At 37.5% G+C, this 14,584-nt stretch overlaps 1 gene segment (V, D, J or C); it reads left to right on the top strand.

Annotated features, from left to right (window-relative positions):
- The first annotated feature begins 344 nt into the window (after positions 1–344).
- Positions 345–918, top strand: LOC308418435 (Ig heavy chain V region 1-72-like). The segment is given in 2 exons: positions 345–390; positions 473–918.
- Positions 919–14,584: the final 13,666 nt, after the last annotated feature.

Raw genomic sequence — 14,584 nt, 5'->3', positions numbered from 1 at the left:
CATTAAAAATCTGTCTCTTAGCCTTGTGAAAAGAGGGGCCACCGTCACAGTGTGCCAATCATTTTAGAACACAGGCCTTCATATTGCATCCACAGCCTCAGCACAGGGGACAGAAATGTGGTTTGGAATGAAATTCCTTGGATAGGATTAGTACTTGTGCCTTTGCAACCTTATTTTTGACCCAGGTGTCCCATTTCCTTAGCAGGAGTAGTTTTTAACAAAGATGTGCCCTGCTCATGAATATGCAAATTATATGAGTCTTTGGTAAATATAAGGATGTCTACACCACCAACAACATAAGATCCCTGTCCTCTCTACAGTCACTGAGTGCACAGGACCTCACCATGGGATGGAGCTGTATCATCCTCTTTCTGCTGGCAACAGCTACAGGTAAGGGTCAAACATTAGAAGTTTTGAGTTCTGGTCATAGACTTGAGTGACAATGACATCCACTCTGTTGTTCCCTCCACAGGTGTCCACTCCCAGGTCCATCTGCAGCAGTCTGGGGCTGAGCTGGTGAGGCCTGAGTCCTCAGTGAAAATTTCCTGCATGGCTTCTGGTTACACATTTACTGACTACTACATGCACTGGGTGAAGCAGAGCGATGGACAGGGCCTAGAGTGGATTGGAGAAATTAATCCTAACAGTGGTGGTACTGACTACAATGACAAGTTTAAGAACAAAGCCACATTGACTGTAGACAAATCCTCCAGCACAGCTTACATGGAGCTTAGCAGATTGACATCTGAGGACTCTGCAATCTATTACTGTGCAAGACACACAGTGTTACAACCACATCCTGAGTGTGTCAGAAACACTGTAGGAGCAGGAAGCCGCCCTGGGACTGAGAAGAATCAGAGAAGATTAGCTCGAAGACTTGCTCAGATGCAGTCATGTCCATTTTGTGTTTCTTCCTGAGAAACCAGTTGTGTTTCTGTCAACTCTTCAAAAGGACACCTATGAAGTTTGTGATGGTGATTTAGGATAATCCTAGAGTACCCCATGCCTTGTCAATGCCATCACCAGTGACCCCTTCCATTGACATGTTTCTTCTTTCATAAAACAAAAAAAAATTGAAATTGATTATGCATGAAAAATATATCTCTAAAATCTGATAAAGCTTAAAACAGATATTGGAAAATCTGGGAATAAAATAAAATTGAACCTGTAAGATCCCACCATCATTTGAAAATGAAAAATCCACAGTCTTTAGTTTTATATGACTTATACTTGCACCCTTTGAGAGACCTATTGATCCGGTTACAAATGTAGCTAAAGATAGCAACGTCTGGCATCAATGTGAGAAGAGGCTTTTGTTCCAAAGATGGCATGTTTTCCCAAAGTAGGGGAATGGAGATGGAGAGCAGAAGGAGTGCACCTTTGTGAAGGCAAATGGATGCGGAGGATAGGGGCAAGCAGGGTAAAGGGATAGCATGTCAAATGTAATAAAAATTAATAAAAAGAGAATAAATCTTTTTATTAATCTAATAAAAAGAGAATAAATGAAAAATATTCTCTAAGGAGGCAGTGAAATAATAATATGAAAGATGGAAAAAAGACTCTGATACAAAGGTCAAAAGCAGAGGGCTGTCCAGTGAATTGTAGGGAAGCACCAGGTCAAATTCTCATAGTCTATATTCTTTACAGTATCACGGGAAACAAAGTCACAAGCTAGCAGAGACAATGTGTGATGTACACTGAATACCTATACACAGTGTGAAGCCACTGAATTGCTTCCCTCAAGATTTGAAGAATATTTAGCCTTTCTGCCATGTCTTTGCCTGAGAATCAGGCTATTACAGAAGAATGCCAAAGGACTCCTAACACAAAGCCACATAAACATAATCTCTATATGATGGAAAAATTTATGTTACATCAATTTTCACAGAAGTCATTTATCACCTCAACATATGTACATGCTCACTGAGTTAAACTCTGATGTTATATGGTAGTATTTGCTCCCATAAAAGTGGTATCAGTCTCAGTAAACAATCCTACAGTCACTAGCATTTAGAGAACACGGACCTATTCCAAAAGACTGTCAATTTTTATGGTTTGTTGTGTATACATTGCACATCTTTTCCCCACACAGTATTTAATAATGTGTTTGTCCACAAATATATATGTGTTTCTTGTGCCTGGTTTTGGTGCTTTTATCTAATTATTTGTCATTTTTTCTGAATCCAGTTTTTGTTAGCTTTCCCTTGTTTTCTTTTTAAATATTTTTAGGTTCTCTGTGTATTGCTAATTAGATAAAGAAAGGGAGTTGAGGTACAGATCGACAGGAAGGAATAGAGAAATCAGTTGTCCAAACATATTACAAGAAAATATATTTTCAATATAAAACAGAAATAATTCTATAAAATCAATAAAGAATTATGATATCATATTTGTTGTGAAAATATCACCTAAATTCAAGTGCTCATACTGTAATACTCCTGTTTCTGTTTAAACTCGTTAAAGGTTTTTCAGAGGCCAGGACATAAAATACTTAAGAATGAAGGACATATATAAAACATATAATGCTAAGGTGTAGTAAAATATGTATTAAAATTTGCATTTAGCTGTTTTTTATGTTTGTTGATGTGTGTTGTATTTGCATACTTAGTAATGAATTTACTATTATTAATCTTTAAGTGGATAGAGTAATTTCCTATGGGTGACTCTGTCTGTCTATCTATTTGTCTGTCTGTCTCTATCTATATGATAAATTCACTGAAGTATTAGTAATGAGTCCAAAGTGGTTCCCATGTCCTGCTCAGTTCATCCAACGAGCAAATTTTCATCAATAGAGTGCCCAATGTGATAACTGTGGAAGAGACAAATGATCACGTCCTTTCTAACTAAGTCATGACATAGGACAAACGAGTAAATATATCCTTGAAACAAAACTGATTATTTCCTTACACCCGGTATACAGTTATCCTTGCAAAAGTTAGTTTGTACTGTTGGCAGTGTTTGTTTATACTGTCGTCAGTGTTAGTTTATACTGTTGACAGTGTTAGTTTATACTGTAGACAGATCTGTCATTCAGCAGCAGGTCTAGCCAGGTCAGCTTTGATGAGTTGAAGTACATGCTGTTGAGCTTAAATATATTCTTCATCTTGGCTACCACAGCCACTTTTTGTGTGCCCAACGAGCAATGACAGGGATGGCTGGAGAAAGAGGCAGACTGTCCATAGAATGGGTCATCTTTCCACTTGATTAATGAACTACTCTTCAGGTGAAGTCACCTTTTAGTGAGCATTTACACGCGACACAAATATCTTCACATTTCTTGCCCATTTAGATTGTTCTATCCACATAATTCTTCCCCAGATGTATTTGTCACCAGTTATCCAATCATGATGTTTCCAAGTTCCTGACCAGTCAGTTCATTGGCTTCAGCCCATGACTCAGTGAACAATCTTACATCTGTCCATTTCTTTTTTCCAAAAAACCTGTAATACCAATGAGCATAATGTTATCAATAGAGTGTACCAATGTGATATTTTTGGAAGAGACAAATGGTCAAGTTTCTTTAACTAGGTCATGACACAGGGAAAAGTTAATATATCCTTGAAACAAAACTGTAAAGATGTACTGCCAACTGAAAGCAAGTTGCTTCTGATAGCCTTTAAAGAACGTCCCTGATCCCTGTTCACACCTTATTACAATTGAGCACTGTCAGAGCTGGATCCAACTGTCACTAAGAAAGCAGATGACTTTGAGAGTGACATTGAAGATCATGTAAAAACAACTTAAATTCAGGGGCTGAGACATTGGTCATCTTCTCTAGATAAACGGGAGCTATTTCTTCCTGCATCTGAGCCCTGAAAACATAATCGTTCCAGGGATATGGTACTGCTCAAGTCAGACTGAGAAACTTCACAGTAAACATTGGGAATTTGACCTGTAGGTGAATTCGTGACCAGCAGAGGGCAGAGTGGGGCCAAGGATTTGCAGGCAAGAGATGTGGTGCGATTGGAGGGGACTCTGTATTCCCTGAGGTTTCCTTTTTCATCTTACATGTACTTATTGTGATTGACATATAATATTTCTATACTCAAACACTGTGAGGATTCTTTGTTAAATTTTTCAAAGATTTATATTTTGAACATTTCTGTCAGTATGTTCACCCTAGTAACCACCTGCAAATCTGTCTCAGCCTTGTCTTTTTTAAGAGAGTCCACTATCTCAGATTGCCAATCATTTTAGAGCACAGGCCTTCCCATTACATTTACAGCCTCAGCACAAGGCTTATTGATGGGGTGTGGGATGAATTTCCTCAGACAGGATTAGTACTTGGGCCTCTGCAAACTTATTCCTGACACAGGTCACCCTTCTCCTCAGCTGGAGTAGTTTTTACTAAAGATGTGCCCTGCTTATGAATATGCAAATCATTTGAGTCTATGGTAAATATAGGGATGTCTACACCACCAACAACATGAGATCCCTGTCCTCTCTACAGTCACTGAGTACACAGGACCTCACCATGGGATGGAGCTTTATGATCCTCTTTCTGGTAGCAACAACTACAGGTATATGCCTAACAGTAGAAGTTTTGAGGACTGGCCATATACACAGGTGACAGTGACATCCTCTCTGTGTTTCCCTCTACAGGTGTCCACTCCCAGGTCCTGCTGCAGCAATCTGGAGGTGAGCTTGTGAGTCCTGGGGCCTCAGTGAAGATTTCCTGCAAGACTTCTGGCTACTCTATCTCTGACTCTTCTTACACTATGCAGTGGGTGAAGCAGAGCCATGGAAAGAGCCTTGAGTGGATTGGATGGATTTATCCTTACAATGGTGATACTAAGTACAATCAAATGTTCAAGGACAGGACCACATTGTCTGCAGACAAATCTTCCAACACAGCCTACATGGAGCTTAACAGATTGACATCTGAAGACTCTGCAGTCTATTACTGTGCAAGGCACAGTGCTGCAACCACATCCTGAGTGTGTCAGAAACACTGGAGGAACAGGAAGCTGCCCTAGGACTTAGATGACTCAGAGAAGTTTAGCCTGGAGTCTTGTTCATTCACAATCATTTTGAGTATCAAATTTTTGTGTCTCTTTCTTATAGACCTATATTTCTTTGTCAGCTTTGGAAAAGACTATTTATGGGTTATATGAGGTTGATTGGGATGCTCCTAGAGTATTTTCTACATTTTTTTTCAATCTCTTCAACAGTGACCACCTCCAGTAATGTGTTTCTTATTTATTAGAAAAACAAACACAGAAGCTATGATAATACATGATAAAATATCTCTGGATTATGAAATAGCCTAGATCTCTCACTGGTATATCTGAGAATAAAGAATAAAATTATCTTAACCAGTAAATTCTCACAAACCTCTAGGCGAACAAAATTCCTATAACGGTCATAAGTCTTTATTATTATTATTATTATTATTATTATTATTATTATTATTATTATTAGTAGTAGTAGTAGTAGTAGTAGTAGTAGTAGTAGATGTTGTTGTTGTTGTTGTAGGAGTAGTAGTAGCAGTAGTATTTGCTTTGGAAGTGACTTCTATGTGTATTGTTACCTTACGCTGTGAATTCTAGAAGATGTTCTAGGCTTTAAATTATAAAATATATTTATTTCATAATGTATAACCTCATCAGCATAATTCCTATCTGTTGGACAATAGTAATATTAAATCACTTTTCACAGAGCTCATTTATCATCTCACTGTGTTTATATGTTATTATGTGTAGATACTGAGGTTTCCTGTCAATTCCTGATTCTATAAAAATTGTGCCACTCTCAGTAATCAGCCTTACAGTCACTATCCTTTAGAGACATATTCTGATATAGCATCACCTCTCATAGTTGCTGGTATTCCTGGTCCTTTCTTCTTTGTGCCATAGAATATTAGAGAGTTATTGTGTCTCTATGTCTACGTTTGATAGCAAACCACAAGAAGAGACTGAGATCTCATTGCACATTGACTTTACCAACCTGGATCAGATTTTATCCAGTCTAAGAAAAGGTAGTTTCTTGTAGGTATAATAAAACCCAATAGAATTAGGTAAAAGGACTGCAGGCAAAAATAATTTTCATAATCATTTTAAATATAGTTGTAAAATGCAGCTTAAGATGTTTTGGTTTTTCTTTGAATGCTCATTTGAATTTGTTTTTTGTTCCTTGTTCTTTTAAATCTCCCCACTATTACCTACCTGGGGCTGTGCTGTTAGCTCAGCCCCAAGAACACACTGCTGCTGGGTGCAATTCTGTTATATCTCTGCCATCGACCAGCTGGATCCCTAATCAGAAACTCAGTTTCCTCAACCGCCAGTGTCTAGTTCCATAAAATCATCATCTCTGTGGATTTCCTCATGAATGCCTGGAACTGCACTCACTGTCCACCAAACAACCACCCTGAGAATAGCTCTGCCAAACCTTTAACAACTGAACAGACTGTGCCCTTTCTCTTGTCCACCTCAGTCACCGTGGATGAAAAACACCAGGCAGCATTAATATTTTAAATTGTTCCAGGTAACTCAATAGCAGGGCAAAGAATTTATTGTTCAAAATGCATCAGTTATCTCATCAGATTCTGCTGATGGCAGAAGCTACCACTGGTTCTAGTTACCCCAAGGCCTTACATGCTGTCTTACAGCTGTCCCAAAGACCTTGTTGAAAAACCCTCCCTCCTTTTCTTTCCATCTATTTCCTTCTGGTGACTAGAAATCCTACCTTTCTTCATTTACCAAGCAATTAGATTCTACCCTTTTTTATTGATATAATCAAGAATCAGTTATCGAACCAGATTTTGGTATCAGGCCCTATAGTCACCTAATTAAATGATTATTTTTTTATGATTGGGAGCTTTTACACATAATGCGATTGATGAACACTACAGAACACTAATGTCCATTTGTACTAGAGCAGAAAATGATGAATCATTACAATTATAAACTATGAAAAGCATTTATGATATAGATATGAAAAGACGTTAATGAAGTTAATCATATTTCACAGCTCATTTTCAAGTTAACTTTTAAAGCATTTAAAACAACTCATTATCTCAACTGTTTACTCCAGATGTAATTTACTTATTTTGCCTGAGTTATGTACAAGAGAATCAATCAAAACATAAGAAGTCCTCAAATGTAAATATTTTTATTGTTGATTAGATGAAAGTGTTAACCTGAAAACATTCTAAAATGAGTCAGGAGGAATAAATAACAATTGTCTACTACCTGGATTTACACTTCCATTTAGTATGTGCATCTGTGAGATAAAGAGAATAAAAATACAAGGTCAGTTCATTTTGCACTGAGCAGAGAAGTTTATTTGTTATGTTTCTCTGAGTACAAATGTCAATGGGATTCTTTGTGTTTTCCTTTAATTGTAAATTGACAAACAACATTGAATTTACTTGTTACATATACAGTTTTTATGTTTTCAGTTGGGATGCTTTGCATTTTGGTTGGCTGGATATAGTCTGCTCTCACTTCTTCAAGAAGATTTATTCCCTTTGCGATGTTTCAAGTAGGAAAAGCAAAATGTGATACCCATGAGAACCTGCCTACAGTGTGGATTAATCCAACCTCCTTGTCTAGGAGTAAATTATGTGTAATTGTGCCAGATCTGGCATACTCTGTTGAAGATAGTCACAGAAGTCTTAATAAAATTATTTCTTGGTATAGAGGATACTTCTAGAATTTATTCATATCTTCTCTTTAATAATTCTCAGAAAAATGTAATCAAAGAGTATAGATCAAGGTGACTTTGGGCAAATATGTTCAAAATCCTAGTATATGAACAGTGGACATGAAATGTCCAAAACTCACGAGAAACCATAGCTATGAAGTTCTCACTATAAAATAAACATTTAAAAGTAGAATAAATTAAAGACTATTGAATGTAACTTTTATGTAAGATAATAGTAATTAATTAATTTTGCATCTATCTTATCCTGTGATATTATGTCCCAAACTTCACTTTGAAGTAAGTTGTTTCCTTTACACCCATGCTCAGGTAATTACACTTTGAAGAAAGCAGTGGCTCCCCATTGTTTATATGAGACAGCACTTGGACATTATTTCCAGACAATAGGTTACTAGTCCTACTGTACAAAATGCCATCAACATGACAACTTGAATCATATAACAAAAACATAATCATGTGGATACGTGGAAATTTACTATGTATTTCTGAGTATCTCCTTTGAATAAGTCTAAGCAGTGCACAGAGTAGAAAACGTTTACATTTTACCACAAAAAATTCTGTTTTTTCATTTTTTAGCAATCTATAAAACATTCATAAGTCTTTAGTTTTTGAGGCTACAATAACCCTTGTTCCTAAACCACACAAAGACCCTTCCTTCCTTGCTCTGAGCACTTGGTATTTTGACTATTATATGTCAGAAGGAATTTCTTTTCTGGACCAATCTATTTAGAGTTCTGTAGGCTTCTTTTATGCTCATGGACATCTCATTCTTAAAAGTAGGGAAGTTTTCTTCTAGAATTTTGTTGAAGATATGTACTGTGCCCCTTCATTGACATCCTTCACCCTCTTCTATTCCTAATATCCTTAGGTTTGGTCTTCACATTGTGTTCTTGATCTCCTGGACATTTTGTGTTAGGAGCTTTTTGGTTTTTGCATCTTCTCTGACTGTTTTGTGTATGTGTTCAATGTTGTCATTGGCCCCTGAGATTCTCTTTTTCATCTCTTGTAATCTGTTGGAAATTCTTGCATCTGTGAATACTGATTTTTTTTTGAGGTTTTCTACCTCTGTGGTTGTCTCTTTTAGTGTTTTCTTTATTGTGTCCATTTCTATTTTAAATTTCTTCTTCCATTTCTTTATCACTTTGGTTCTCTTTTCTTCTAGTTCTTTGAGTTCTTTGAGTGTTTTTCCTGTTTCTTCTTTAAAAACTTCTAATTCTTTTTGCTTTTTCTCCCTTTCTTGTTTAAGTATCTCTATCATCATCTTGAGGTAGGATTTCCAGTCTGAGTCTTCTTTTTATGGAGTGTTTGGCATTCCACTGTTTGCTGTGATGGGAGAGCTGGGTTCTGGTGTTGCCAGGTTGTCTTGATTACCCTGAGGTATGTTCTTTCGCTTCCTTCTTGCCATCTTGTTTTTAGTGATTGGTTCTCACCTTTCCCTCCTTTTTGGCCTGCGTCCCTGGATCTCCACTGTTCCTGGTGGCAGATGGTTCTAGCACCGGTTCTGCACCCAAAAGCTGCCAGCTGGGAAGAGAGAGCCAAATGTCGGGTTTCTGGTCTTCAATAACAACAAAGAAAACAAAAGCCCATATACACGTGGAAACTAATCAGTGCTATAATAAATGACAGCAGGGTGAAAGAAGAAATAAAGAAAGAAACTAAGGATTTTCTAGAATTCAATGAAAATGAAAACAAGATACATCCAAACCTATGGGATGCAATGAAAGCAGTACTGAGAGGAAATCTAATAGCACTGAGTGCTTCCAAAAAGAAACAGTAGAGAGCATACACTAGCAACCTGACAGCACAGTTGACAGCTCTAGAACAAAAGGAAGCAGATACACCCAAGAGGAGTAGATGGCAAAAAGTGATCAAACTTAGGGCAGAAATAGACCAAATAGAAACAAAAAGAACCATTCAAAGAATCAACAAAAACAAGAGGTGGTTCTTCGAGAAAATTAACAAGATTGATAAACCCTTAGCAGGACTAACTAGAATGCAAAGAGAGAGTATTTAAATTAACAAAATCAGAAAAGGATGTGGAGACATAATTACTGAATCTGAGGAAATTCAAGAAATCATCAGATCCTACTATAAAAGCCTATACTCAACAAGGCTGGAGTATCTGCAGAAAATGGATGAATTTCTAGATAGATACCAGATACTAAAGTTAAACCAGGACCAAGTACACCATCTAAATAAAATTCTGTAGAATTTTATTATGGTAAGCTGATATTGTATGTAGACTCGTAATTTAATATTAATATGTGATATTATTTTATATTTAGAAGACATGGGAGACACCAAAAACACATATTTACAGCACAAAGGCCTAAATATGCAACTTGAAAAAATATTTTACTTGAGTAATTCTTATTTAGAACACTGATTTGAAACAAATTTTACAATGAATATACCTTCTTCATTTGAAATAAATAAAAAATTTGAAGGAAGTAAATAGAAATCAGTAATTTCTTTATTATTGTTATTATTTTTATCACCACCACCACCACCACCATCATCATCATGATCATTATTTTCTTTGTCTCAGCTTTTTTACAAGGCAAAGACTGCATATTTCAGGACCCTAAGGACTCTATTACTGGCATCTGCTTCTGGACTGAGTCACAAACCATATTCCCAACATACAGACCCATATCTTTGTATTTGGATATATGATTGAAGGTAGGTATAGTTTTCAATACCTGTTACTATTCACCAAACAATAGAAAGCTCACCTCATATCTTTAAATCCCAAATTTTGTAAAGAGATAAAGAATAATGATTTATAGTCATGATATTCCTCACAAGCATGTTAAAACTTATTTTTTTGTGAAAGAATATTTTAATATAGAAATAATTTTGTTCTTAACAAAAATGTAACATGGAAAATCATATAAATATTTATAGGTTTATATTAAATATATTTAGAGTCCACTTCTAATAATTTTTACTAGGTTGTAAACATATTAAAGAAGATAAATAGTTATAATTATAGAAAAGATTTTGACTGATGTTGGTGACAAACAGAAATGTATTTACAAGGTTTGAAGAAGCACACATAATATAAAAAACTGGCATCTTACATTCAGTGGGAATTTCATGTTTTTTTTATTTTTTATTTTTTTGTAGAATTAAATTCTTAGTGAAGTGTATCCAGAGATATATAAATAAAATTAACCTTAATGTGTCTCTGACTCATTACAGAGGAAGGAAACTTACATGAAGTTCCCTAAAGTGGAGGGAGGGAGGGGACCTTCAGTAGTGGAGGGATGGGGTTGCTATTCCACAGTGAAAAACTCTGACTCAAAATTGTTCCTGTCTGAAAGAACTGCAAGAACAAAGACAGAGATGTAGCTGAGGGAAAGAAGGTTCAGTGACTGGCCCAAATTAGGATCCAGCTCAGGGGGAGTCTCCAAGTCCTGAAACTGTTACTGAACCCATAGTGTGCTTACCAAATGAGGGCTTTCATATCTGTCCTCCAAAATACCCAACATTAGCTGACAGAGTTAGATGCAAATGTTTCCACTCCTCAAGTTGACAGAAGCTGGTGAAACCTGTGGCTGAATTAGGGAAAAGCTGGAACAAGCTTAGGAGGAGGTAGGACCTAGATGAAAACTAGCAGTCTCAACTACCCAGGAACCTCAGCATACCTCAGACACTAGGTCACAAACCAGGCAGCATATACAAGCTGGGATGAGGTCCCCAACACATATACAGCAGAGAAATGACAAATTTGGAGTCAGTTAGAAAATATTCACCTAACTTTTTAGAGACTTGGGGCCCAGAAAGAGGGGAGGTCTGGTTGGGTGGGAGTTGGAGACAGAGATATGGGGAAGAAGGTATGGAATGTGGAACAGTTTCAGGGTGGACCAAAGGTGCATAAAGTCTGAATTGTTAAAAAAAGACTAAAAAATAAAGAAAAATATTTTAAATACTGGTCCTTTATATCAAATCTGATAAATATATTTTTCTAAATATGTGCTGTGTGTGACAGTCAGATATTTCTCTACAAATTCTGTCCATTAATTTAATTATAAGAAATATGATGGTCAACTAGACACAAATTGTATTACAAGGCTATGAAATATTTTTTTTCGATACCATTGAGAATTGGTTCTGTGTCCAGCATTCAGAAGGGCTGATCAGATAGAAGTGAGACGATGCTAATTTAAATCTATTTTAGCGGTGTGTACAAAATGGGTGCTCAGGCCATCTGCCAACAGGACCAGCAGAGATCCAGGAAAACAGGCCTGGTGATACAGTGTTCTGTGTAGCTGGGGCACAGAGAGGTCTGGGCTCAGTGCCAGTAAAGCGTGCCCCTGCATTGGTTTGGGGAACCAAAACTCTGCCATGGGGTCACGATTTCCACCCGTCAGACCCATGCCTGCAGAACAGGTGCTCAGGCCATCTGCCACCAGGAACAGTAAAGATCCAGGGATGCAGGCCTGGTAAGACTGCACTGCGATTATCCGGGGTGCAGAGAGGTCTGGTCGAAGCACCCAGAAAGTGCACCCCCCCTCCATTGGTTCAGGGGAGTAGGAAATCAGCCATAAGGACTCAATTTCCACCCTGAAGGTCCTTGCATGGGGAATGGACACTCAGGCCATCTTCCACCAGTAACAGCTGGGAGATACAGGGGAGCAGGCCAGGTATACAGGAGAGACATGAACAAATCACTAAAAACAAGACCATGTATAAACACAGACAACAAGATGGCAAGAGGAAGGCAAGAGAACTTACACAAGGGAAAACAAAACATACTGGCAAAATCACAACCCAGCTCTACCATCATAGCATACAGCAGAATGCCAAACACTCCAGAAAAAGAAGACTCAGACCCAAAATCATAGATGATGATGGAGATCCTTAAACAAGAACGGGAAGAAAAGCATAAAGAAATAGAAGCTTTTAAAGTGTAAAAAAGAAAGTCACTCAAAGAAATCAAAGAACTAGAGGAAAACAACCTAAATTATGAAGGAATTGAAGAAGAAATTTGAAATGGAAAGGGAAACAATAAAGAAAACACTAAATGAGACAACCCTGGAGGTAGAAAATCTAAAAATGAAATCAGAAGTCACAGATGCAAGCATTTCCAACAGACAACAAGAGATGGAAGAGAGAATCACGGGGGCCGAAGAAAACATTGAAAACATAGACAAAACAGTCAGAGAAGATGTAAAAGCCAAAAAGTTCCTAATCCAAAATGTCTAGGAGATCCAGGACACAATGAGAAGACCAAACTTAAGGATAATAGGAATAGGAGAGGGTGAAGAATATCAACTAAGAGGCACAGTAAGTATCTTCAACAAAATTGTCAAAGAAAACTTCCCTACCCTTAAGAATGAGATGACCATGAGCAAAAAGAAAGCCTACAGATCTCCAAATAGATTGGACCAGAAAAGAAATCCCTTCTGACACATAATAGTTAAAACACCAAGTGCCCAAAGCAAAGAAAAAATACTAATAGCAGTAAGGGAAAATTGTCATGTAATATGTAAAGGCAGACCAATTTGAATCATACACGACTTCTGAACAGAGACTATGAATGCTAAAAGATACAGGACAGACATTATGCAGACCATAAGAGAACACAAGTGTCAGCCCAAGCTGCTATACCCAGCAAAACTGTCAATCATCATAGACGGAGAGAACAAGATATTTCAAGACAAAACTAAATTTACAAAATATCTTACAACAAAAACACCACATAAATGAATCATAGGTGGAAAACACAATACAAAAAGGGAAACTACAAGGGACACAGGCCTGGTGTGAAGGCTTTCTGACTAGCTGGGGTTAAGACAGATGTCTGCAGAGAGATCTCTGCCAAGCATGCGAGTAGTGTGCCCTTTCCCACTCCAGCTTGGTTCAGGGAACCAGTAACCCAACATTGGGCTATTCCCAGCCAGAGGACATTGAATGCAAAAGGGCACTCAGACCATCTGCCACCAGGAACAGCAGAAATTCAGGGACACAGGCCTGGTGAGAAGGTGTTCCGACAAACTGGGGTACAGAGAGATCTCTGCCAAATGCTCAGATAGTGGTCACCCCTCAGCCACAGCTTGGTTCAGGGAACCAGTAACCCAGTATCTGGCTATTTCCTGCCAGAGGACTTTGAGTGCAAAACAGGCACTCAGAATATCTGTGACCAGGAACAGCAGAGATCCAGGGACACAGGCCTCGTGAGAAGGCTTTACAAGTAACCAGGGGTCAGGAGATCAAGGGACACAAATTAAGTACAAGGGAGAGGCAAGAATCAATCACTGACAACAAGGCCACATATAATCACAGACAAAATGATAGAAAGAGGAAAGCGGAAGAACATTCCCCAGGGAAACCAAGATAACCTGGCAACACCAGAACCCAGTTCTCCCATTACAGCAAATAGTGGAATGCTAAACACTCCAGAAAAAGAATACTCAGACCTGAAATTATACCTCAAGATGATGATAGTGATTCTTAAACAAGAACAGAAGGAAAAGCATAAATAATTAGAATCTATTAAAGAGGAAACAAGAAAAACCCTCAAAGAAATCAAAGAACTAGAGAAAAACGAAACCAAAGAGATGAAGGAATGGAAGAAAAAATTTAAAATGGAAATGAACACAATAAAGAAAACACTAAAAGAGATAACCCTAGAGGTAGAACACCTAAAAAAGAAATCAGGAGTCATAGATGCAAGAATTTCCAACAGACTACAAGAGAGGAAGAGAGAATGTTGGGGGCTAAAGACAATATTGAAAAAATAGACAAAACAGTCAGAGAAGATGCAAAAACCAAAAAGCTCCTAACCCAAAAATGTCCAGGAGATCCAGGATACAATGAGAAGACCAAACCTGAGGATAATAGAAATAGAACAGGGCGAAGAATATCAACTAAGAGGAACAGTAAATATCTTCAAAAAAATTGTAGAAGAAAACTT

This window comes from Micromys minutus, assembly GCF_963924665.1.
Source record: "Micromys minutus genome assembly, chromosome: 1".
NCBI classification, from domain to species: Eukaryota; Metazoa; Chordata; class Mammalia; order Rodentia; family Muridae; genus Micromys; species Micromys minutus.
This window is presented reverse-complemented; position numbering and strand designations above follow the sequence as displayed.